The sequence below is a fragment of the Schistocerca gregaria genome, chromosome 7 (assembly GCF_023897955.1).
Source record: "Schistocerca gregaria isolate iqSchGreg1 chromosome 7, iqSchGreg1.2, whole genome shotgun sequence".
In the NCBI taxonomy this organism is placed as follows: Eukaryota; Metazoa; Arthropoda; class Insecta; order Orthoptera; family Acrididae; genus Schistocerca; species Schistocerca gregaria.
In genome coordinates, this window is record NC_064926.1 from 158,747,904 (window position 1) to 158,771,770 (window position 23,867).

The following is a 23,867-nucleotide window of genomic DNA, read 5'->3' on the forward strand; positions in this document are numbered from 1 at the left end:
AATAGAACGCTGTTAGTATCCCAATGTACGAAATATATTTCCAACGCATGACATACATTCTCCTTGCAGATTTCTCTACGATAAACTATGGTGATAAACTGTAAAATGAAAAACTACTTCCTTAAAACATCCATTCCTTGTCATACACGTATAATACAGCTTTCCAGTGGTGTATAGCCCCTACTATTCACATGCGATCAAAGTTCAGAAATTATACTATATTTGAATCAGTCCTATATAAAATGATCGTTAGTAACGAAGAATGCCTCTTACAAAGAATGGGACAAACGCATAGCAGCGGTGTTTGACATGTGAAAATGGCTCTGAGCACTATGGGACTTAACATCGGAGGTCATCAGTCCCCTAGAACTTAGAACTACTTATACCTAACTAACCTAAGGACATCACACACATCCATGTCCGAGGCAGGATTCGAACCTGCGACCGTAGCGGTCGCTCGGTTCCAGGCTGAAGCGCCTAGAACCACTCGGCCACTCCGGCCGGCTTTGACATGTGAAATTACAAGTCATTCTGCCACTAACTCCATAAAAAGGACACCTGTCAAGCAGATGTATACACAGGGATTGTAATACCTCGCAAACACTTGTCGCTAACTTAGAATCACCACTGTTACGAAACTGAAGACTAGATTTTATGCCCAAGATGCGGCAGACGAATGGAGTACGTCGCACAAATCTTCGTTCGTCTAGAGGAATGTATCTAAACAGAATGGAAGTCCTCTGATGACCGAGAGGTTTGCTGTTAATGATCGCAAGTAGACAGTGCTTTCACAGAGCACAGTTGTATGCGAGTCGAACGCAGGTTGCGTTACACAACTAATGTATCCCGACAGAGCAATGGGAAATTAATGGTCAAATGACCTACAGCAACATGTCCCTCTCTCTCTGGAATGCATCATCAGCCTACCATTAAATCCTACCACGTTAAAACTACATCTCAACCGATCTGTCCATCCACTCTCTGTAATCCTTTGACGCAAATGCAAGTTTAGAGGCAGATGGATTTCCTTTTTCCAGGAAAGCATCAGAGACAGGAGTCAACTTGTGTCTGTCACTAATACCTCAACAGACATACAGTAGAATACTATCTCGACATAAAATAAAAGATTTTTTTCCCAGTTCCTGCTGCTTCCATCTCAACGTTTTCCTGTATTCCTCTAGCTATTGTATACTCGTTCCAATGTAGAAGAATTGTTCTGCTCCAATCAGAAGACATCCAAGTACTCCCTCAAATTTCCCCGCATTTCAGCGTATTTTCCCTCCATTCATACGTATTTTCCGACATTTAACGATTTTATGCACTTCTATCCATGCTATCACGGCATCACTTATCGTTCCATGTCCCAAAATTCCTTGTAAATGTAGTACATCTGCCAACACCTAGCGCAAAGGCACTGTTTTTCTGATCGGATGGCATAGTATACCACTGTACCCCAATGCAACAGTCACCGCCGACTGCATGTTCTACACTTGCAGCATTGCAGCGTATTTGCTCTGTTTTACCTATGTCTGTGTCTGTGTCTGTGTCGTAGAAGGCTCCCATGATGTGCTCTTCCTGCTGGTGGTTCGAACACATCTCCCTACTTAATGCGTGATTGGCCCCCCTTCGAGACCTATTCCAGATGTTGTAAGTAAGCTGTTTAGGTTTTTATATTGGTAACGCCACGTAGCGCTCTGTATGAAAATCACTGGCTGTGCTGTGTGCAGTCTGTGGCTGGTTTGCATTGTTGTTCGCTATTGTAGTGTTGGGCAGCTGGATGTTAACAGCGCGTAGCGTTGCGCAGTTGGAGGTGAGCCGCCAGCAGTGGTGGATGTGGGGAAGTGAGATGGCGCATTTTTGAGAGCGGATGATAGGGACGTGTGTCCATCAGAAAATTTGTAAGAATGGATGTCATGAACTGACATATATTATGACTTTTGAACACTATTAAGGTAAATACATTGTTTGCTCTCTATCAAAATCTTTCATTTGCTAACTATGCCTATCTGTAGCTAGTGCCTTCTGTAGTTTGAATCTTTTATTTAGCTGGCAATAGTGGCGCTCGCTGTATTGCAGTAGCTTTAGTAACGAAGATTTTTGTGAGGTAAGTGATTTGTGAAAGGTATAGGTTAATGTTAGCCAGGGCCATCCTTTTGTAGGGATTATTGAAACTCAGATTTCGTTGCGCTAAAAATATTGTGTGTCAGTTTAAGCACACTCATGTGTAAGTTTTCTAAGGCGACGTTTCAATGTGACGTCTTGTGCCTCCGCATCCCAACGTCGCTCCAGATGTAACACTTGGTGGATTCGCACTCTAAGGCTAGCTCGGGTCTGCTTCGGGACTTGTAAATTTCCCTTTTTTGCTAAGGGTCGCTGCCTCAAAGGCATGCCGCATATCGCGGGTGACCGCTGAGGGGGACCTGCAGCCGTATACAAGTTGGCAGAAAAACAGCAAAGGGCGGGCAGTGGGGCACAAGAAACTCTGTGGAACATCTGGCTATTTGAAGAAGCGTGTGTCGTCCCCGTGGATGGATAAATGGCGGAGTGAGTGGGAAGGCGTGGCGTGAATGGAAGTGAGAAAGCATTGGTTTTCGGTGGTTTGCGGTTGTACATTGAGAAGAATGCACGTTCCCCAACCACCCCCTCTGCAGCCCTTTGGGATGACGATTTTGCCCAGTACATGTGCTGCATTATGACCAGTTCATTACAAGTGCTGGTTATTTCACGACAATTTCAAAGTGTAATTATATCATCATCATCATCATCATCATCATCATCATTTAAGACTGATTATGCCTTTCAGCGTTCAGTCTGGAGCATAGCCCCCTTATAAAATTCCTCCATGATCCCCTATTCACTGCTAACATTCGTGCCTCTTCTGATGTTAAACCTATTACATTAAAATCATTCTTAACCGAATCCAGGTACCTTCTCCTTGGTCTGCTCCGACTACTCCTACCCTCTACTGCTGAACCCATGAGTCTATTGGGTAATCTTGCTTCTCCCATGCCTATAACATGACCCCACCATCTAAGCCTGTTCACCCTGACAATTATAACTGTGACACATTATCTTTCCAACAGTTGTGGTAGCAAGATAACAACAGTTGTACATTATTGTCCGTTTTTTGCGTTTTATTGCGATTTTATGCCATCCTCGTGTAGCACTATGCATATGGTAGTGTAATTAGGCCTGATATTTGTTATTAATTATGAAATTAGGATCGATCTTTACAACCTTTTCCCGACCAAAATAAATAAAATACACTAACTTAACCTTGCTCTTCCGCAAATGCAGACTTTCCATGTGTTAGGGGGTGCACTTGGGCTTTCCATCCAGTAGAATTGAGGTTCGAGTCCTGAAAAGAGCACCGCAATTTTCAATTTCCCGTCAATTCCAAGTGCCTCTGGTGGTATAATTGTGTTAGGGGGCAGCAATTGGGCTTTCCATCGAGTAGCACCAGTGCTCAAGTCCCAGAAAGGTCACCGCCAATTTTAATTTCTCTCCAATTCCCGAGTGGGGGGGGGGGGGGGGTGGAGGGAGGGAGGGACGTCGGCACAGCCCTGGGACAAAGAAAATTCCCTCCAAAATTCGAAATTCATGCCAAAATTCAAAATTTACCCTGATGGTTACGTTGTGGGAGAGGGAGGGGAAGGGGCTGGGGCACGCATGCAGGCTAAGAAAAACAGGTGGCGTCATCTAGGGGTGGGGGTAGATGTGGTCGGGGGTGGTGGTAGGCGGGGTGATCGTGGGTGGGCGGTGGTTAGGGTGAATAACTGATGACTTTCATTAATTTGCACAGCAGTTTCATATCAGAAGTGTTCATTAAACCTCACTAACCTACGACTAGTGATGTCTCGGATATTTCATTCCATACACACCAAACGGACAGAAAACATCGTCTATTCACCATAACTACAAGATTGCTGGCGATGCTTTGTCAATAAAAGCGGAATTTACCCAATTTATGAGCTTTTCAGTTTATAGAAAACGTGAGAAAGAGAGGAAGGAAAGTAACAAGAAGAGATATGGCTCTGAGCACTATGGGACTTAACATCTGAGGTCATCAGTCCCCTAGAACTTAGAACTACTTAAACCTAACTAACCTAAGAACATCACACAACACCCAGCCATCACGAGGCAAGAAGAGGTAACTTTGGGTGAGTGTGGGAAGCGATTTCTATGCAGTCGGCCTACCTTGCAATTGTCGCGTTTTTCTCACGGCTACTTTCCCCGTTGTTTCACAGTAATGATACCTCTAGGCTACCACAAACTTCAAATGAGAATTATCGAAGTGGAATTGATAAAAACGCTCCTATGTTAAATACTACAGTCCCCATGGCCGAATCCAAATCAGCATACGACTCTTAATTTCACTTCACCTTGGAGACTATTGGAAAGACTTAATAATGCGTTTAACACAGGTCGTGCATACATCAAATCAACTTCTCTCCTGGTGCAACTGCTCATCAGCTCTTGTGAACTGAAAGGTGAAGGTCGTTTTAATCGGTTAAAACGTGGGGAAAATAGACGTGAAGACTAGACGCCTCACTGTTTACGTAACCAAGTAATGACTTGAACAAGTCGAAAATTGATAAGGAAACGAATTTAGATGAAATGAGACTGATGAAATAAATTGACTGTAAATCTTCCTTCCGTGATTATTCTCGGTATAGCTAATAAAAGCCAAATACATGTCACTGAATGTCTCACTGCGTCATTTCAGATCCCTGATAACTCATGATGGGGTCGGGAGTCTCCCCTTCTCAAATATATTTTCATAGGAGTCCCACTGTGATGCAGAATATGATCATACTATGTGATGTAATTATACCAGTGTTGGAAATATTAGTTGGATCTGGATCAATTCCCCTCGCCTTTGTGCTAACGGTCACGAGTCTCATCATCCTTTCCTTGGCCTGTGAGAAGAGGATAAAAAAAATCATCACTTCTATACCGCTGTATTGGTCGGATAAGCTTTACATTAGTTCCAAATTCGTACTAGTAAACCAGAAACATGCACCATTTTCAGTCTCCACATAACTCCCAACCAGCATGTTGCAATTTCATCGGAAACTGCAGATAACAAAGGGAACCGCCATACGTTGCTCTTTGCCACAGTCGAAACTTTGCTTGGTGAAAGAGGGATGAAAATAAAGTACACCTATTTAGTCTTAGGTGTCAACACGCGATAGCTTCTAGCGAAATGACAGTCACAGTTTTGATGTTCCTTCATCAGTTATAGCTCGCAGCGTTAAACCAAGCGCATCAGGAACGTAGTGGCTAAGAGCACAGTTTCCAAATTTTTCGCCGCTCCTCGTTCAAGTCCAATTGAAAGGCATTTTTGGGTTATTGTTGCCGAAATATGTGACATTAATGACATCATTATTTTTTGTGACGTTGAGACACGGAGTGGGATTATTGATTAAGTAGATAAACGTTTCAACATATTTAAAATAGGATTTATCGTCAGTAATCTTATATAATCTTATAGAATGAGAAACTTGTTAATTCTAGTATTATATTATTTGCTTGGATTTTTTTACTTTTATACTTCTAGAGAACTAGTGCATCCCCCAGAGTAACGTATGTCATAAAAACATTTAAAGCATAAAAGTTCTGAGCACCACGAGCGACATGTTAAGGCATGTATGCCACGGTCGCATTATTTAGTATGAATGTCATAATGGAAAGTAAACTCGTTAATGTTACTCAACAGCTCCTACTCTGGCGTTAATCTCGTGGGTAAGCAAGCATATCCAACCATTTCCTCGAAAGCTGGAGCCTGCAAAGGATGTCTATTTGTGATGCTAGAGTTGCATTCGGTGATTCGATGCGTCTGTACATTATTTGCAACTACGTTTTAGAACGAAGTCATAGTTACAGAAATGCGATCAAAACGTATTGATCTACAACAGGTATTCTTGCCCCCAGTGACAGCCAGCGTCATCACGTCTGAGGCGCGAGCTTCCTCATTGGTAGCCCAGCTGAAGAAACACATCGACTGAGCAAATGTAGTCTGCCTGTTGCTGGCTGATGAAGGAGTGGTAATAGAATACTTTTGTCAACTATGTGAACCTCGAGTTACTTCCTGTAGTAATTCATAATTATTCTGGTAAATTACTCGATACTTTCTTGTCATTTAAATTAATCATCCTGAATCATTCTCATTCAGGGGATGACATATAGATAGGAACTTCATGTTTTGAATCCAGAAAACTCGTTCCAACAGAAACTGTGACTTACTTCGCTATATAGTTTGTAAATCCTCCGTCTTGGCTTTCACTGAAAAATTGAGGAAGCAGCGTGTCTTATATTTTTATGGTAGCTTGGCGGTGAAAAGTTCGCTCTACAAGGGGTTGACTGAGTTAGTTTTCAGTTCTAGCCTCGCTGGAGACACGATGTTTACGTCCACTGTGAAAGAGCCACAAGCAGGCAGGCCAAAACCAGTAAAAAAGTCTTCCTCCCCGTAAGTTCTGTTCTTACCTTGATTTGTACGCTATTGATCTGGAGATGAAAAGCTTCCAAAACTGCAAATTTGTTAATGCGCTCCTCTTCTGTCTCTGACAGTTGTACTTGCTTAACAGTTGCACTCAATGATTTGTTATCTCGATTTTGTTACGTATCTGCCCCTACTGGGCCATTTTCATAACTTTATGATAGTCCTTCCTATAACGTTATTTTAGTAAGACAGTGGACTGAACGTAGACACATACCGTTTCGAAGGCAAAAGTATGTATCCTACTGCTAGTTAGTGATAATTTAGGATACTTGGTTTTATAAAAAAGACTACTTCCGTAGCGTTATTATGGTAAGGTGCAAATTATTCCTATTAGTGCACTGCAGGTAATATTAGTTTATGAATACAACAGATAAACAAAATTTATGAACTAATCAGCAAAAATATTGTTTCACACATTAATTAAAACAGTCTGAGAATTCTCAAATAGTTAATCGATTTCACGCATGTAGAAAATAAGTTGGTAGCGCTTCGTGTCCTTGCGTATTACGCTGCATCAGAGACAGTAATACTGTGCAGTTCAGCATAACGAGAAGGCGAGCACTCTCGCGAATTCTGTCACCGACTGTACATTGCAAGATTTTATCAACATTTCTAACGATGGACAATCAAAGATTTACATATTTAGCAGTGTGTTAAGTCTACATCTAATAAAGCCAACTTCTACTTCTTTCCGAACCATTACCAATATTTACGAATATTTCTAACGTTGGACAGCAAAAATATTGTTTCACACATTAATTAAAACACTCTGAGAATTCTCAAATAGTTAATCGAGATAATGAGATCTCCATCTCATAAAGTCGAGAGCCATCCAATTTTTATCTCTTTCTGAACTAATATACTGCGACCAGATCTTCATTATTCCCACATTGTTTTGTGGTGCAGTAAGTAATGGCAAACCTTCTATCGCTCACGTCTGGCGGTGATAATTTCTTATTAACCACTAATCCATTACTTTACTTTTCACTGAAAGGTTACTAATTGCTAGCACCTTTGCTGTTGTAATGTACGCTTAAGCAGTAACCTGTTTTCTACTAAGAAGAATACCATTAGCCTATTTGGAGATAATTATTATTCCCATCATCCTTAAGGTCCTGTAAATCAGTTGATGTTATCTTCTGTGTGAAAAGGGAAAAAATATTACTTAATAAATTTTTAAGCTATGTTACCTGGATTCGGAGAAAAAACATTGTGATGTATTGTTCAGAAAATAAAAATAAATATCACTCATCAGCAAAACGTCTGCATGAGCTATTCTATTGATAACAAAAGGCTTTGTCGGTGGGACATTCACTGAATGCAAGCATACAACAAGCAACTCTATTTATAAGCAACTCTCAATGCCGATCAAGAGAAATGCGTCTGCAGGTTTATTAGCACTTGCACTAAGGTAAAAAGGAAACCCCATTTCGTTTACCAAAGCAAATCCATCACTGTGCTAAGAGAGCAAGTCGATGTATCTTTTTGACAGACGCTAAGAAAGAAGCTGTAGCAATCGCTATAAAGCAAAAGTTGCAGAGTCAACGTCGGCATCTGTTAGTAACGGATGATGGCGCTTACGACAAGAGTGCGAACGTCGGCACCCTTTGCTGCTACAAAGCAGTTACGTAAGCGTGTCAAGTGAGACGTGTAACTGATAATATCCGTGTAAAAGTTGTCGCATACGCAAGCAACTCAAGGCTTGAGTGTGAAGGCAGCAGCCGGAGTGACAGGGTCGGCTGGCGTCTCATCAGCCTGACGCTTGAATTAACGGAGGCTTCTGCGTCTTTGGTTATTGAACACGCGCAGCGATAAGGATTCGCTAGCTCGCATGTGGGCGCTACTCAGTAGCATCAGGCACCGTAGCTTAGACTAGTCCTAAGCGTACAAGGACACAGCCAGAAAGTGTATCTTGCGAATAGAGACAACGCTCCAAATATTTTTACTCGTCCAGTCCTCTGTGTGACTCCTATGTAACTTTTACTAGTGCCAAAACCACCACTTTGAATTGCAAATTTTACGTGCCAATACTAGTGGCAGGTTTTGTATTTTTCCTATTAATTACTTGCAATAAAAAAATAAGATACACCGATTCCTTAGCTTCCATTTCGCGGAATGTTAAGCAGATGCGTGAAGGTGGAAGCGCAAATCACACCGACAGGCCATCAGCATCAAAGCGCATGATCCTGAGCGCAAGACGCGCCGACAGAAAAGTTGGAGCAGTACTCTTGGTTTATTTGAAGAACTGCGAGGTGTGTCTACTACCAAGATCCACGGACATCAGTGATGAGCAACTTCAGTGTCTCAACACAGGCAAACATTGTCTCATATGCCATGGTAGAGTAAATACCGTGAGCACAGTCGGCATCAAAGTCAGTTATAAGAAGTAACATTGTTGACAACAATTTCTTATTACACATGTGTCTAGCAGTAACAGTACACTGGTTAGCATGTATTAGGGCGGTTATTCGGAACGTAACGTACAATGGCATGCGACATGGAAACCACACTGACAATCCGATGAAGCTTTGTACAGATGTGCTGGGCAGTGTATCTAGTATGCCCGTCGATTACGTCACGTCGCTCTTTTCCGCTCTAAGCACACAGTGAGAACATAAAGATGCTTAGAAAAATACTGTCTCCCGCCAAGTGTGAGGGCCTGATGTGCGATATCGCCTGATGTCATGCAGCCCACTTAACATAGCAGTCATGAGTTTCCTTCTGAATAATATTTCTTGGCCGAAGTCTGCAGGGGGCAATGAAGCTGTTCCTCCAGCGTTTTCGATGGGAAGTGTTTTATCACTCACAATCTAACTCGGAGCGACGGCTGTGTAGAGAAGTAGCCTGAATGTGGAACTAAATGCTGGAAGTAAAACATTTCTTATTTTCACGTTTTTTCCAAACAAATGGTTCAAATGGCTCTGAGCTCCATGCTACTTAACTTCTGAGGGCATTAGTCGCCTAGAACTTAGAACTAATTAAACCTAACTAACCTAAGGACATCACACACATCCACGCCCGAGGCAGGATTCGAACCTGCGGCCATAGCGGTCACGCGGTTCCAGACTGAAACGCCTAGAACCGCACGGCCACACCGGCCGCCCCGCTATTCCCATTTTGTGACCGATCGGACCTTACTTTCCAATAGGCCTCGTATATGGCTATAAATTAAGATTCACAGTGACAGTAGCAGTTCGTTACGTATCAGTTGTGACAGTCCAGTTACACACGTTTCTTATCCCCTGTAAAAATAATTTCAGGTGTGACGAAGTATGATAATTTCTTATTGTTGTTAAGTGACGGGAGAAGGGTGGCAAATAGGGCAAAAAGTAGTGGAAAAAAATTTCTTTCATGATGTTGTCAAAGAGCCTCCGAGCCGCCAACCAATTTCAAATTCCGGGAATACAGTGGCCTATAATCTATTTCATAATGATTAACCTCTGACTTTGGGCTGGTATTCTGCTCATATTGCATTACTAATTTCGATATACCTTACCAAAACCGTGGAAATATCTACTTTTATTTAGTGTATGAATATTATATCTTAGCTGAAACAAGGGTTGTACACGCGGTAATATTTAAGAGACAGCATGCTTTCTATAGCTTTCTTCAGCGGGTATCTGCTTTAAGGACTCGTGAAAATCTGACCGTAATTAGGAGAAAATTTACGTTGCACAGTTTAACGATACAATCTTGTTCTATTTACAGGCGGACTTCGTTATTTTCTAATAATTCGTTTCGTCGCTCTGAAGTAAAAGGCGAGATGCTGCGATTGAGCTTACCGTTGTGGCTATTGCGACGGAGAAGGCACTGATGTTAAGCTTGAACTTTTCTTTGTTACATCATATGTCTTTACTAATGAATACTTACCGTGTTTGTTAGTGAAGAATTTGCAAAGCAATTCTGTTAGTAGCTGCAATATACGCGAGGCTGTGGTGGAACGCAGTTGTCACAAACTGTTAAGATCGGCAGCTTCAAAGTCGCATTCCAGTGCAGCATTGCCGCAGTTTTTTTTTTTTTTTTTGCGAGTAGAGAGAAATAGTACGGGAAATTGCAAATAAATGTTCGATATGTTCACAATAAATGAACGTTTGCGTAGCAAATTTCAACAGTACATGGAAAAGTCGATTAGCTCGAAATGGTTTTGCAGTAAAGAATGATGAGTGAAGTGAGACCTACCTTAATCGCTTTCGCTGCTGATTGCGATCTCGACGCTGCTATTGCAGTCGCTTGCTTGAATCAGCAATGGTTCTATTGCTGTGTCAAGACAGTGGGCTCTAGGTACATATCTGTTTCCAGGCTTGGGTACACGACTCCCTGAATTCCTCCAGAAACTTTGGGCACCACTTTCCAGAGCGGAACAACACAGCTGTAAAGTATCATTTAATTCAAAATTCTTGTTCATCTTTGCTATCTTGTTCTTGACAAATGCCCAAATAAGTTGAATGGCGTTCAATTCCGCAGTCCGCTAAGGGCAACCGTAGAAGCATCCTTGCCCGCTAATCGTAATATACTTTCCCAGGAAGAGCGATCGAGCGTGTTCCCGTTGGCCAGCTTTAGTAAATTCCTGTTACGATATTGCATTAGATCGAAGATCTACATTATTGCTTTCCATTCATTCAATAATAGAAACCTATCTATTTCGAAGATGAATTTCGTGATACTGGATTTGTCATATGGAGCATTTCTAAAAGCTCCCAAACCAAACTTCGCAGTGTCTAGGATTCATAGTAGTAGTAGTAGTTGTTGTTGTTGTGGTCTTCAGTCCTGAGACTGGTTTGATGCAGCTCTTCATGCTACTCTATCCTGTACAAGCTGCTCCATCTCCCAGTACTTACTGCAACCTACATCCTTCTGAATTTGCTTACTGTATTCATCTCTTGGTATCCCTCTACGATTTTTACCCTCCACGCTGCCCTCCAATGATAATTTGGGATCCCTTGATGCCTCAAAACATGTCCTACCAACCGGTCCCTTCTTTATGTCAAGTTGTGGCACAAACTCCTCTTCTCCCCAATTCTATTCAATACCTCCTCATTAGTTATGTGATCTACCCATCTAATCTTCAGCATTCTTCTGTAGCACCACATTTAGAAAGCTTCTATTCTCTTCTTGTCCAAACTATTTATCGTCCATGTTTCACTTCCATACAAGGCTACACTCCATACAAATACTTTCAGAAAAGACTTCCTGACACTTAAATCTATACTCGATGTTAACAAATTTCTCTTCTTCAGAAACGATTTCCTTGCCATTGCCAGTCTACATTTTATATCCTCTATACTTCGACCATCATCAGTTATTTTACTCCATAAATAGCAAAACTCCTTTACTACTTTACGTGTCTCATTTCCTAATCTAATTCCTCAGCATCAACCGATTTAATTTGACTGCATTCCATTATCCTCGTTTTGCTTTTGTTGATGTTAATCTTATATCCTCCTTTAAAGACACTGTCCAATCCGTTTAACTGCTCTTCCAAGTCCTTTTCTGTCTCTGACAGAATTACAATGTCATCGGCGAACCTCAAAGTTTTTATTTCTTCTCCCTGGATTTTAATACATACTCCAAATTTTTCTTTTGTTTCCTTACTGCTTGTTCAATATACAGATTGAATAACATCGGGGAGAGGCTACAACCATATCTCACTCCCTTCCCAACCACTGCCATCTGGTTTCTGTACAAATTGTAAATAGCCTAACGCTCCCTGTATTTTACCCCTGTCACCTTCAGAATTTGAAAGAGAGTATTCCAGTTAACATTGTCAAAAGCTTTCTCTAAGTCTACAAATGCTAGAAACGTAGGTTTGCCTTTCCTTAATCTTTCTTCTAAGATAAGTCGTAAGGTTAGTATTGCCTCACGTGTTCCAACATTTCTACGGAATCCAAACTGATCTTCCCTGAGGTCCGCTTCTACCAGAATTTCCATTCGTCTGTAAAGAATTCGCTTTAGTATTTTGCAGCCGTGATTTATTAAACTGATAGTTCGGTAATTTTCACATCTGTCAACAGCTGCTTTCTTTGGGATTGGAATTATTATATTCTTCTTGAAGTTTGAGGGTATTTCGCCTCATTTTTGAGACGATTGAATTCCTTTTTGCCTCCTTAATTTACTGCGTTTTTGTATTTTCTCCTTTCATCAATTAAAAATCAATATTTCTTGTGTTACCCAAGGATTTCTTCTAGCCATCGTCTTTTTACCTACTTGATCCTCTGCTGCCTTCACTACTTCATACCTCAAAGCCACCCGTTCTTCTTCTACTGTATTTCTTTCCTCCATTCCTGTCAATTGTTCCCTTATGCACTCCCTGAAACTCTGTACAACCTCTGGTTAGCCAGTTTATCCGGGTCCCACCTCCTCAAATACCCACCTTTTTGCAGGTTCTTCCGTTTTAATCCACTGTTCATAATCAATAGATTGTGGTCAGAGTCCACATCTGCACCTGGAAATGCCTTACAACTTAAAATCTGGTTCCTAAATCACTGTCTTACGATTATATAATCTGTCTGAAACCTTCTAGTATCTCCAGCGTTCTTCCACGTACACAACCTTCTTTCGTGATGCTTGAACCCAAGTGTTAGTTATGATTAAGTTATGCTCTGTGCAAAATTCTACCAGGCGGCTTCCTCTTTCATTCCTTAGCCCCAGTCCACATTCACCTGCTATGTTTCCTTCTCTCCCTTTTCCTACTGTCGAATTCCAGTCACCCATGAGTATTAAATTTTCGTCTCCCTTCACTACCTGAATAATTTCTTTTATCTCATCATACATTTCATCAATTTCTTCATCATCTGCAGAGCTAGTTGGCAAATAAACTTGTACTACTGTGGTAGGTGTGGGCTTCGTACCTATCTTGGCCACAATAATGCGTTCACTATGCTGTTTTTAGTAACTTATCCGCATTCCAGTTTTCCTATTCAACCTACTCCTGTATTACCCCTATTTGATTTTGTGTTTATAAACCTGTAGTCACCTTACTAGAAGTCTTGTTCCTCCTGCCACAGAACTTCATTAATTCCCACTATATCTAACTTTAACCAATTTATTTCCCTGTTTAAATTTTCTAACCTACCTGCCCGATTAAGGGATCTGACATTCCACGCTCCGATCCGATCCGTATAACGCCAGTTTTCTTTCTCCTGATAACGACGTCCTCTTGAGTAGTCCCCGCCCGGAGATCCGAATGGGGGACTATTTTACCTCCGGAATAGTTTACCCAAGAAGACACCATCATCATTTAATCATACAGTAAATCTGAATGCCCTCGGGAAAAATTACGGCCGTTTTGGTTAATGTTACAAGGCCAGATCAGTCATCATCCAGACTGTTGCTCCTGCAACTACTGAAAAGGCTGCTGCCTCTCTTCAGGAACCACACGTTTGTCTGGCCTCTCAACAGATTCCCCTCCGTTGTGGTTGCACCTACGGTACGGCCATCTGTATCGCTGAGGCACGCAAGCCTCCCCACCAACGGGAAGGTCCATGGTTCATGGGGAAGTAGCATTCATTACAGAGGGATAATCTGCATCTCCTTTTTCCCCAGTAAAACATGAGCCGTATTTTGCACGAATCCATCTTCGTTTCCATTGTGGCACTTTACAATCCTTTTTCCAGAACCGGACGGCGTTTCAGTTCCTTCTTTCCAGCCATTCCACTCTTGAACAATTCCTCTTTAATAATCGTATACATTTTCTGATGCGTAAGCATTTTTTGTTCCTCCCAACCAACCTTTCTGTAATGATTTGAACCACAACAACTGTCATCGGTGTAGTAAATAGTCCATCCAGCGTTGCGCAAGTGTACTATTTCTCGCAAGAACTCTTATCTTTTTGCTACTACTTGGTTATTTTCCGCCAGTACATGTTTCTCGTTGAGCTTTTTGTATCTTAAGACCAATTTTCGAATTCTTTTTCGGTGATGCAAAATTGAAGATTCTCTATATTCTCTCGAATTTTTCTTTATTATACTTTTACTAATACCGTGTCATTTAGAAGTTCTCTATACTGACTGTGATACGGAACTGCTAGCGCCCTGTTCTTTTTCGATGTCAAAGTAAGCACGTGAAATGATCACCATAGACTTTTAACAACTCCGTAAATGATGCATAGTTTCACACAAGTGCAAGGCAACTAATTATGTACGGAGCAGTGTCTCACTCGATTTCACAACAACGAACGGGAGCACGATTGTTTCCTATCTCATGGGAAGCCGTGATGTAAAACTCTTCAACAGTGAGACGGACAAACCGTCCAGATGTCCGGAAACATAACACACGTGAATACACAGCGCAAAGAAACATAAAAGAAAACTAAATTAAAGATATTAGCGCCTTATGTAGATTTACATGCATATAACAATAACAGTTGGAAAAGGCAACAACAGAGTTTGCATTTACACTTTCGGTCTTGTTACTATGGACTACCACTAAGCGAATTCCAACAATCTAGTCCAACCATTATCATTAGTAACAATGGTTTGAAACATAGTTCAATATTAAGAAACGCAGTGTCTGTGATTTTCTCAAAGAATGCATCATTTTTAATTTTCTCATTAGCTCATCATTTTCGTTTACAAACTAAAAAAAGTGAAACTGACATTTTATTTTGAGTTGAGCGCTTTGTGCACTTTTTATCAATAACTACGGTGTAAAATTATGGCATTGATTAATTCTGTTTTTTTAACAATTAATATTGGTTGTAGTTGAGACGCTCCTGAAATGGCGAAATATTAATCATGTATTCAACTGGATAATCTACGGCCCCAGTAGAGAATTTTGTTCTGATACAGTAACATTTCAAAGGGGTTTTAATTTTATGCTCCTAATTGGCGCAGCTCACCTAATTCAGACAATATAAAAAACCTTAATCTTCAAATTTTAGCTCGGATTATATACTCGATTAAAAATTTGATAGGCAAGGGAAAGATCATACACATGTAGGTTTACAACGAAAAAAATTTTCTGCCCGTACAGGAAGAACGTTGTGGTTCTGAGCTGAATTCACTTGAGAATCGAGTTTTCCATTACGAGGTAAATGGTTTTAGCGACGATCTAAAGGCCTCTTCAGGGGAGAACTAGAAAATAATACTGTTACAACTAATAAAGGATTCGGGGCTAACATGCCGTTGTCAAATGGATTTCACATAAAACCCAACGTTACGCTCCCAGCTGCAGAAGACGTTCAAAGGGCATCGCAGCTTCCTCCAGGGTCCGTGTCACATCTTGGCTAGCTAATGACTACAGCAAATTGCGTTGCGAGTGCTCCCGCACAGTTGCGTGACGTCACATGAATAGCCGAGCATTGTTGGCCGGTGTCGGTTACCGTTGTCCGCTGTCGCTATGACACCATGGTGGATAACTCACGCCTGTCACTAGCCGCTACGGTGTTGCCACATCGGCCGCCAGCTATCTCTCTATTATAGGCCATACACACATACGGCAAGTCACTCCACAAACGCTGTTAATGTATAACGCGGAGCAATGTTGGAAGTGGTCGGAAATGCGAGACACTCTGACAAAAACTGATTTTAAGTCATCAGTGACTGAACTGCGGCAACGTTTTGTAGCCCTGAATCACGAACGTAGCCACAGAGGGATGCGGGGTCGGCGTCTACTCCCGTCGTCACCGAAATGATCGACCTAGCTACCGTATTGTGAAACACAATTTCGGTTATCAATAACAACGACGAAAAAGGCTTCCGCACTATTGGTAATAATCAACAAAGGCATCAATAGCTTCTGTCACCAGCACTATAGGTTATCGCCCATTCACACTTTAACCAATACCAACTACTGTACAGTTTGGGCTCAAGATCTCAGTTGTTGTTTTGTTAACCAGTTCAGTTCTTACTTGCAGAAGAATTTAATGTTAAGTGCTGTCGGTTATTGCTTTCGTGCTGTGTGGAGTTCTGATTATTTTTAATTATGCGTAAGTTTTTGACAAGAAAGAAAAAATACCGATTTTTATTTGCCCACTAGCGTTATATTAAGTAAAAAATAAGTACACAGAATATCGTAATAACGTATATATAGCAGTGGCAGAGCGGTTCTAGGCGCTACAGTCTGGAACCGCGCGACCGCTGCGGTCGCAGGTTCGAATCCTGCGTCGGGCATGTATGTGTGTGATGTCTTTAGGTTAGTTAGGTTTACGTAGTTGTAAGTTCTAGGGGACTGATGACCTCAGAAGTGAAGTCCCATAGTGCTCAGAGGCATTTGAACCATTTTTTTCAACACTAGTATCGTTATTTGGAGACTGGTAGAACTTCAAGTTTACAATATTTCAGTATTTCACAATGCAGCGGAGCGGTAAATATCATTACAGATAATATTCACTTAAAATCAGTGCATAAAAATACACTTGGACGTGCCTATGTTGCATAAAAAATAGCGCTGATCAAAAAAAGTATCGTCGAAATCGGCTATTTTTTTAAAAAATTTTGCACAAAATTGTATAGTCCAATCTGCCCACACAGGTGGTTCTCAGTAATGAAAACCATTTACAATACGGAATGATGAGGAGAGGTTTGTGCGGAGCGGAAGGGGCATGTGGTGAGAGTACATTGTATACACTCCTGGAAATGGAAAAAATGAACACATTGACACCGGTGTGTCAGACCCACCATACGTGCTCCGGACACTGCGAGAGGGCTGTACAAGCAATGATCACACGCACGGCACAGCGGACACACCAGGAACCGCGGTGTTGGCCGTCGAATGGCGCTAGCTGCTCAGCATTTGTGCACCGCCGCCGTCAGTGACAGCCAGTTTGCCGTGGCATACGGAGCTCCATCGCAGTCTTTAACACTGGTAGCATGCCGCGACAGCGTGGACGTGAACCGTATGTGCAGTTGACGGACTTTGAGCGAGGGCGTATAGTGGGCATGCGGGAGGCCGGGTGGACGTACCGCCGAATTGCTCAACACGTGGGGCGTGAGGTCTCCACAGTACACCGATGATGTCGCCAGTGGTCGGAGGAAGGTGCACGTGCCCGTCGACCTGGGACCGGACCGCAGCGTCGCACGCCAAGACCGTAGGATCCTACGCAGTGCCGTAGGGGACCGCACCGCCACTTCCAGCAAATTAGGGACACTGTTGCTCCTGGGGTATCGGCGAGGACCATTCGCAACCGTCTCCATGAAGCTTGGCTACGGTCCCGCACACCGTTAGGCCGTCTTCGGCTCACGCCCCAACATCGTGCAGCCCGCCTCCAGTGGTGTCGCGACAGGCGTGAATGGAGGGACGAATGGAGACGTGTCGTCTTCAGCGATGAGAGTCGCTTCTGCCTTGGTGCCAATGATGGTCGTATGCGTGTTTGGCGCCGTGCAGGTGAGCGCCACAATCAGGACTGCATACGACCGAGGCGCACAGGGCCAACACCCGGCATCATGGTGTGGGGAGCGATCTCCTACACTAGCCGTACACCTATGGTGATAGTCGAGGGGACACTGAATAGTGCACGGTACATCCAAACCGTCATCGAACCCATCGTTCTACCATTCCTAGACCGGCAAGGGAGCTTGCTGTTCCAACAGGACAATGCACGTCCGCATGTATCCCATGCCACCCAACGTGCTCTAGAAGGTGTAAGTCACCTACCCTGGCCAGCAAGATCTCCGGATCTGTCCCCCATTGAGCATGTTTGGGACTGGATGAAGCGTCGTCTCACGCGGTTTGCACGTCCAGCACGAACGCTGGTCCAACTGAGGCGCCAGGTGGAAATGGCATGGCAAGCCGTTCCACAGGACTACATCCAGCATCTCTACGATCGTCTCCATGGGAGAATAGCAGCCTGCATTGCTGCGAAAGGTGGATATACACTGTACTAGTGCCGACATTGTGCATGCTCTGTTGCCTGTGTCTATGTGCCTGTGGTTCTGTCAGTGTGATCATGTGATGTATCTGACCCCAGGAATGTGTCAATAAAGTTGCCCCTTCCTGGGACAATGAATTCACGGTGTTCTTATTTCAATTTCCAGGAGTGTAGTTCGTTCGTTGCGAACAGAATTTTTTGCTTGAATTCGTCCATGTCGGGTGCGACCTGCATCCCTGCTCTCTCACCTCCCCCCCCCCCCCCCCAACCTTTCTTCCAGAATCTACACTCTTATATAATACTATACTAACTCAAGAAATGTTCCTAAATCGTAGAAGCAAAGATATAAAAATAATTTTTTGCTTTCATTTCTAGCATTACCGGTACTCACCTTAATTTGGAAACTTATGTGGTTCTCAGGCAGATAGTATTTAGTTTTATTGTTAGTTTGCGTGAGAATTTGACAATATGCGTAGTTCAGCGAATTTAGAGGCGAATCCGAGATTTTGATCCGTGTGGAGGGGGCTGAGCACATAGAAATTTTGCATTGTCGTGCCGTCTCCAAATTCTGTGGAGTAAACAAAAGGCTTTTCTCACTCTGTTATAATACCAACTACAATAGCTGTGAGGACGGGGCGTCAGTCGTTCTTGGGTAGCTCAGTTGGTAGAGCACTTGCCCGCGAAAGGCAAAGGTCCCGAGTTCGAGTCCTGCTCCGGCACACAGTTTTAATCTGCCAGGAAGTTTCATATCAGCACACACTCCGCTGCAGAGTGGAAAATCTCATTCTGTTTACAGAAGCTCTCCTGTGAACCTGCAAAACTAGCACTCCTGAAAGAAAGGATATTACGGAGACATGGCTTAGCCACAGCCTGGGGTATGTTTCCAGAATGAGATTTTCACTCTGCAGTGGAGTGTGCTCAGTCGGTAGAGCACTTGCCGCAAAATGAAACGTTCCCGAGTTCGAGTCTCGTTCCTGCACACAATTTTAATCTGCCAGGAAGTTTCATATCAGCGCATACTCCGCTGCAGAGTGGAAATTCATTCTGGAAACATCCCCCAGGCTGTGGTTAAGCCTGTCTCCGCAATATCCTTTCTTTCAGGAGTGCTAGTTCTGCAGGTTCGCAGGAGAGCTTCTGTAAAATTTGGAAGGTAGGAGACGAGGTACTGGCAGAAGCAAAGCCGGGAGGACGGGGCGTGTTTGGGTAGCTCAGTCGGTAGAGCACTTGCCCGCGAAAGGCAAAGATCCCGAGTTCGAGTCTCGGTCCGGCACACAGTTTTAATCTGCCAGGAAATTTCAGTTTCTATATTTTTTTTGGAGAGCAATAGTAATTTTAAGGGCGGGGGACTGCAGCCCCATCGCCCCCTTCACTTTGTACTATGTATATGTGCATTAAGTTAACTCACTTATGGGACGGCGATATCATGTCTTCAAGCTTTACTATAAGAACCGTGTTCTGCTGTGAAATGTCTTATTCTTAGTGTCCTTGGGACAGTTATCCAACCGTCTCAAATGTAACGAATTTATAGATAAAATTTATGTTAACGATAACGTATGTTGTACGTCGTAGAAAAGTTTATTAGCATCAAACATTGTATAACTGTATTAGAATAAGATTGCACACATTAGAAGTCTAGTTGAAATTAATACACGAAATAACGTTAAGATCCATCCATAAACTGTAGCTCGTAGTATAGTTAGTTTTGTTTCATAAATAAAGTTTGTTGCTTTAGTTTCAAGTTTTCTGTTGGGATAATAAATCAAAAAGAAGTTCTTGATCACCTAAGGAAACTGAACATTTTTATTGAAATAAAAGGTACTTCAATAAACATTAAGACTGAATCAGGCAACCTGGTATGCTTTGCTGTGATGAGGGAATTCAGATTAGCCGTAAATTTAAATTCAAGACTGCAGTAGGAAAAACATAAGTATTCTCAAGAAAGGATTGAACCCATTTAAGTTAAGATTCTTCTGCTCTATGGTAGTAAACTATGTAGTAGAAGGCTAACCTGTGTTGTAAGAAAAGAGGACATCCAGGGATTAGAATTTTCATTCGTTTAAGAATGATGTGAAGTTATCATAACATACATTATACTTCTTTAAGGAATGCTTTCATTGCTTGATTTTATAGACTAAATACTGCTTATATGAAGAAAAATTATGTAAATAAAATTAATAAATAAATAAATATGTTTCCAGAATAAATCAGGAACTTGAGCATTTTTAAGGTCGTCTTTGTCAAATTAGACAAAAATCCTGGCCACATCCTTACCTGAACTTAACGACTGTCCCTCGGTAACAGCAATTCGTGACGAGTAATGTAGCCGAAAAAAAAGGTGGTAAACAATCTGCGGCAGAACTAATATAACGATCGCTTTGTTCACGGTAATTAAAGCTGCCTTAAGAGCAAACTCAAAATAGAATACGTTCAGTTTCATCGATGAAAGCAAATTAATTTCTCGCTATCATTGGTTACCTGAAACTATCATCTCAGTGGCTACACGTGCTGCCGCATTATCAACCGATGGACGGTCCTCGTTCCCACTTAACTGCAGATTATAGACGGTACAGGTAGATTCCAAATGAAAACATAATGATAGGTGGAATGACACAAACAAGAAAAAAAGTTAATACGATGATGAAAATTACGTGGAGAAGAATTAGCAATAAAAAAAGTATTTGAACCAGGTAACTGAATAAAAATTGTAATCAAACTATTTTGGTCAGATTTTGAAAAAAAATTCGCGATAGTTGACGAGATCTTCGACGTCCTTCAAGCATAGTAGGTTTATACGCCACGCAGTGCGCTAACATACAACACCAAGTCAAATGTTAACTTTCACGACGCAGCCCCAGTGATGAATTGCTGTCTTGAAAAACTAGGTTTCACGTAATGTTGTGAGAAGCTTATCTAATTAAGCTGATCTCTGTGATTATGATTACCGCATAGGTGCACTAAATCGCGCTTTGCGTGGAAACATTCATTATTGTTTAAAATAGTTTGTGCTGTGAAAAGTGTGTATTTCATTAGTGTCGTTATGTTAGCGTTTGTGTGCATGCGTGCGTATGTGGGTGTGCGTGTGTATGTTGTTTGTGGTATTTTTAACATGTATGATGACTTACGAAATAAAAATGCCAACCCCTGATTCAGGATCCAAAACATCAAGTAAGAATGCGGAACAAGAAATGGATGTGAACTGACTAGCTGTTGTGGTAGTTTGGCAACAGCGAATGTTTCTAGTGTGACATTTGAGCGCCCTGATTGGAGGAAACGAACTCCAACGCGTGAAGTATCAACTATCAAGTAATTTTAATCAGATAATAGTTCACTATCATCTTCTTCAGCACCAGGATCCTGATGTCAGTCAATTTCACGCCCTCCTCCACCCTACTGAAATTTCTAGGGTGTTTAATAATATCTACGGCCTCTGTATAGTCGTCCATGGTATCTGCTTGTGTCTGCTAGTACCTAAGTCCTATCAGAATGAATATGGTGGTCTCCTGAATGTTCCGCAACAGCGGATTTATCGATTATCCTCTTCTACAGTTGCCCTTGTGCTCCTCTAATCGTTTTTTGACCCCTCTTTTTGTAGTACCGATGCACACATCCACATAATTGCACCGAATCCTATAACTTCCTGCTTTCTTCAGATTTTTACGAGCGTCCTTCGCCAATTTTAGGTGGTCCTGTATCTTCCTCGTGGGTTTGAAGTTTTCTACGATGTTTTCTTTTTCCAAGATTTTTCCTATGTCATCAGTAATGTTGTAATGGCACAAGCTTGATGCTCCCAAGAACGTATATGTAAGATAAAATAAGGAAGCGATCGTTGCAGCAGAAACGCTGTTAAATGAGAGAGATATGACTGACACTTTGTAAGTCAGTACAAGAAGAGAGAGAGAAAGAAAGAAAGAGAGAGAGAGAGAGAGAGACAGAGAGAGAGAGAGAAGTCTGTGGTGTGTCTTGATGAAGAGAGGATGTGGACATTTTTATTGCTCTTCCTAACGCAACAGTTTTGTTAATAATAATGGATTTCTGGATAACGTAAATAATGTGAAGTGAATTAAAGAATTAAAGTGCCTGTCTATTTACTTGACCAACAGTTCATCTTACCACATCGAAATATGTCTTTCATTAGGTGACACAGTTAACAATTAGCAACTCATGCGGCGGCTGTATCTGAGATGATCATTGCAAAAGAAAGAAGGGTAAAGTTTCCCTCTGAGAAGAAAACACAACTAAGAATATTTAGCAACAAATTTCCTAGATAGTTTATTTTGGGTATGTTTTATGGTGTCTGTTCGGCAGTTGGCCGTAAAAGCCTTCTAATAAGTTCCATTTATGACTTCACAGTTAAAAGTCAGAAAACAATTCCAATTCAGAAATTCTCATTCATTATCCAGCCAATGGGGAAAAATAGAATATAAAACACTGAGACTGTGACAGGATAAAATCCCCCAATCTCTGGATCATAAGTGAAATGTACTGTAACTATAACAGTGATTATTGAAACACTAACTGTATTCTGCTTCTGTTCCATATATTTGAAAATGAGGACGCAATGAGGAAAGGATGATGTCACAACGAAAAACGTAATAAAATGTGGAAATTGAAGAAAATTTTCTCCAGAGACAAGTAATTGAACTTTATGGAACTTGAACAGAGATACATCAACCAAAGGTAGCATCAAGAGTAATTTATTGACCATACCACACAAAAGCAATTGCACCACGATATCCTGATCTTTAACCTGATTAACACCTTTTTGTAAGCAACGATATTTATGGTATAGTATGCCAAAAAATGGCTTGCAGAATTGTATAGAACTGTGCCGGTACTGACAACAGGGAATATACCACAAAAAATGAAGAACTCATAGAACATCACAGTGCTTCAGCTGGGAAAACCAAGCGACAAGCCAAAGCGCTATAGACCTATCATACTGCTCAGTGTCATATATAAGGTGCTCGAGAGACACCTGTAAACAGACCTGAGCCCAAAAAGACTGGAATCAGTTCCAGACGAATAATGAGGATTTCTATGAAATAGAAGCTGCAGTGACCAAGTGTTTTCCTTGACAACCTATATACAGTGAGTCTATCACAAGAAAAGTCACCTGCATTCATAGACTTGAGCGCAGGCAGGAGACAAGGGCTGCTGTAGAAGCTTATTCAAATAATTCCATGCAGCAGTAATATCAGGCTGGTCGATAACATGATTGCTGAGAGTACTTTTAAAGTGGTTACTGGAAAAAGAAAGTGTTCCACTGAGGTACTCAACAATGGGCTACTACAGAGCTCAGTCCTTGTCCCACTGTCCTTCAATTCCGACATTCCAACACACAGTCTAAAAAATTTGGATACGCAAACGACTCGGCCCTAGATGCACAACACGGTTCATTTGAGGTCACTGAAGACATCCTGTGCTCTGATCTAAAGTCAGTGAGTGACTACTTCCTCAAACCCGAACGAGACCGAAGTATCATGGATCCATCTTTGCAGCCACTCTGCAGGAACAGAGTTCTTAACCATAACTACCCCAAATATCTAGGTGTTACACTGG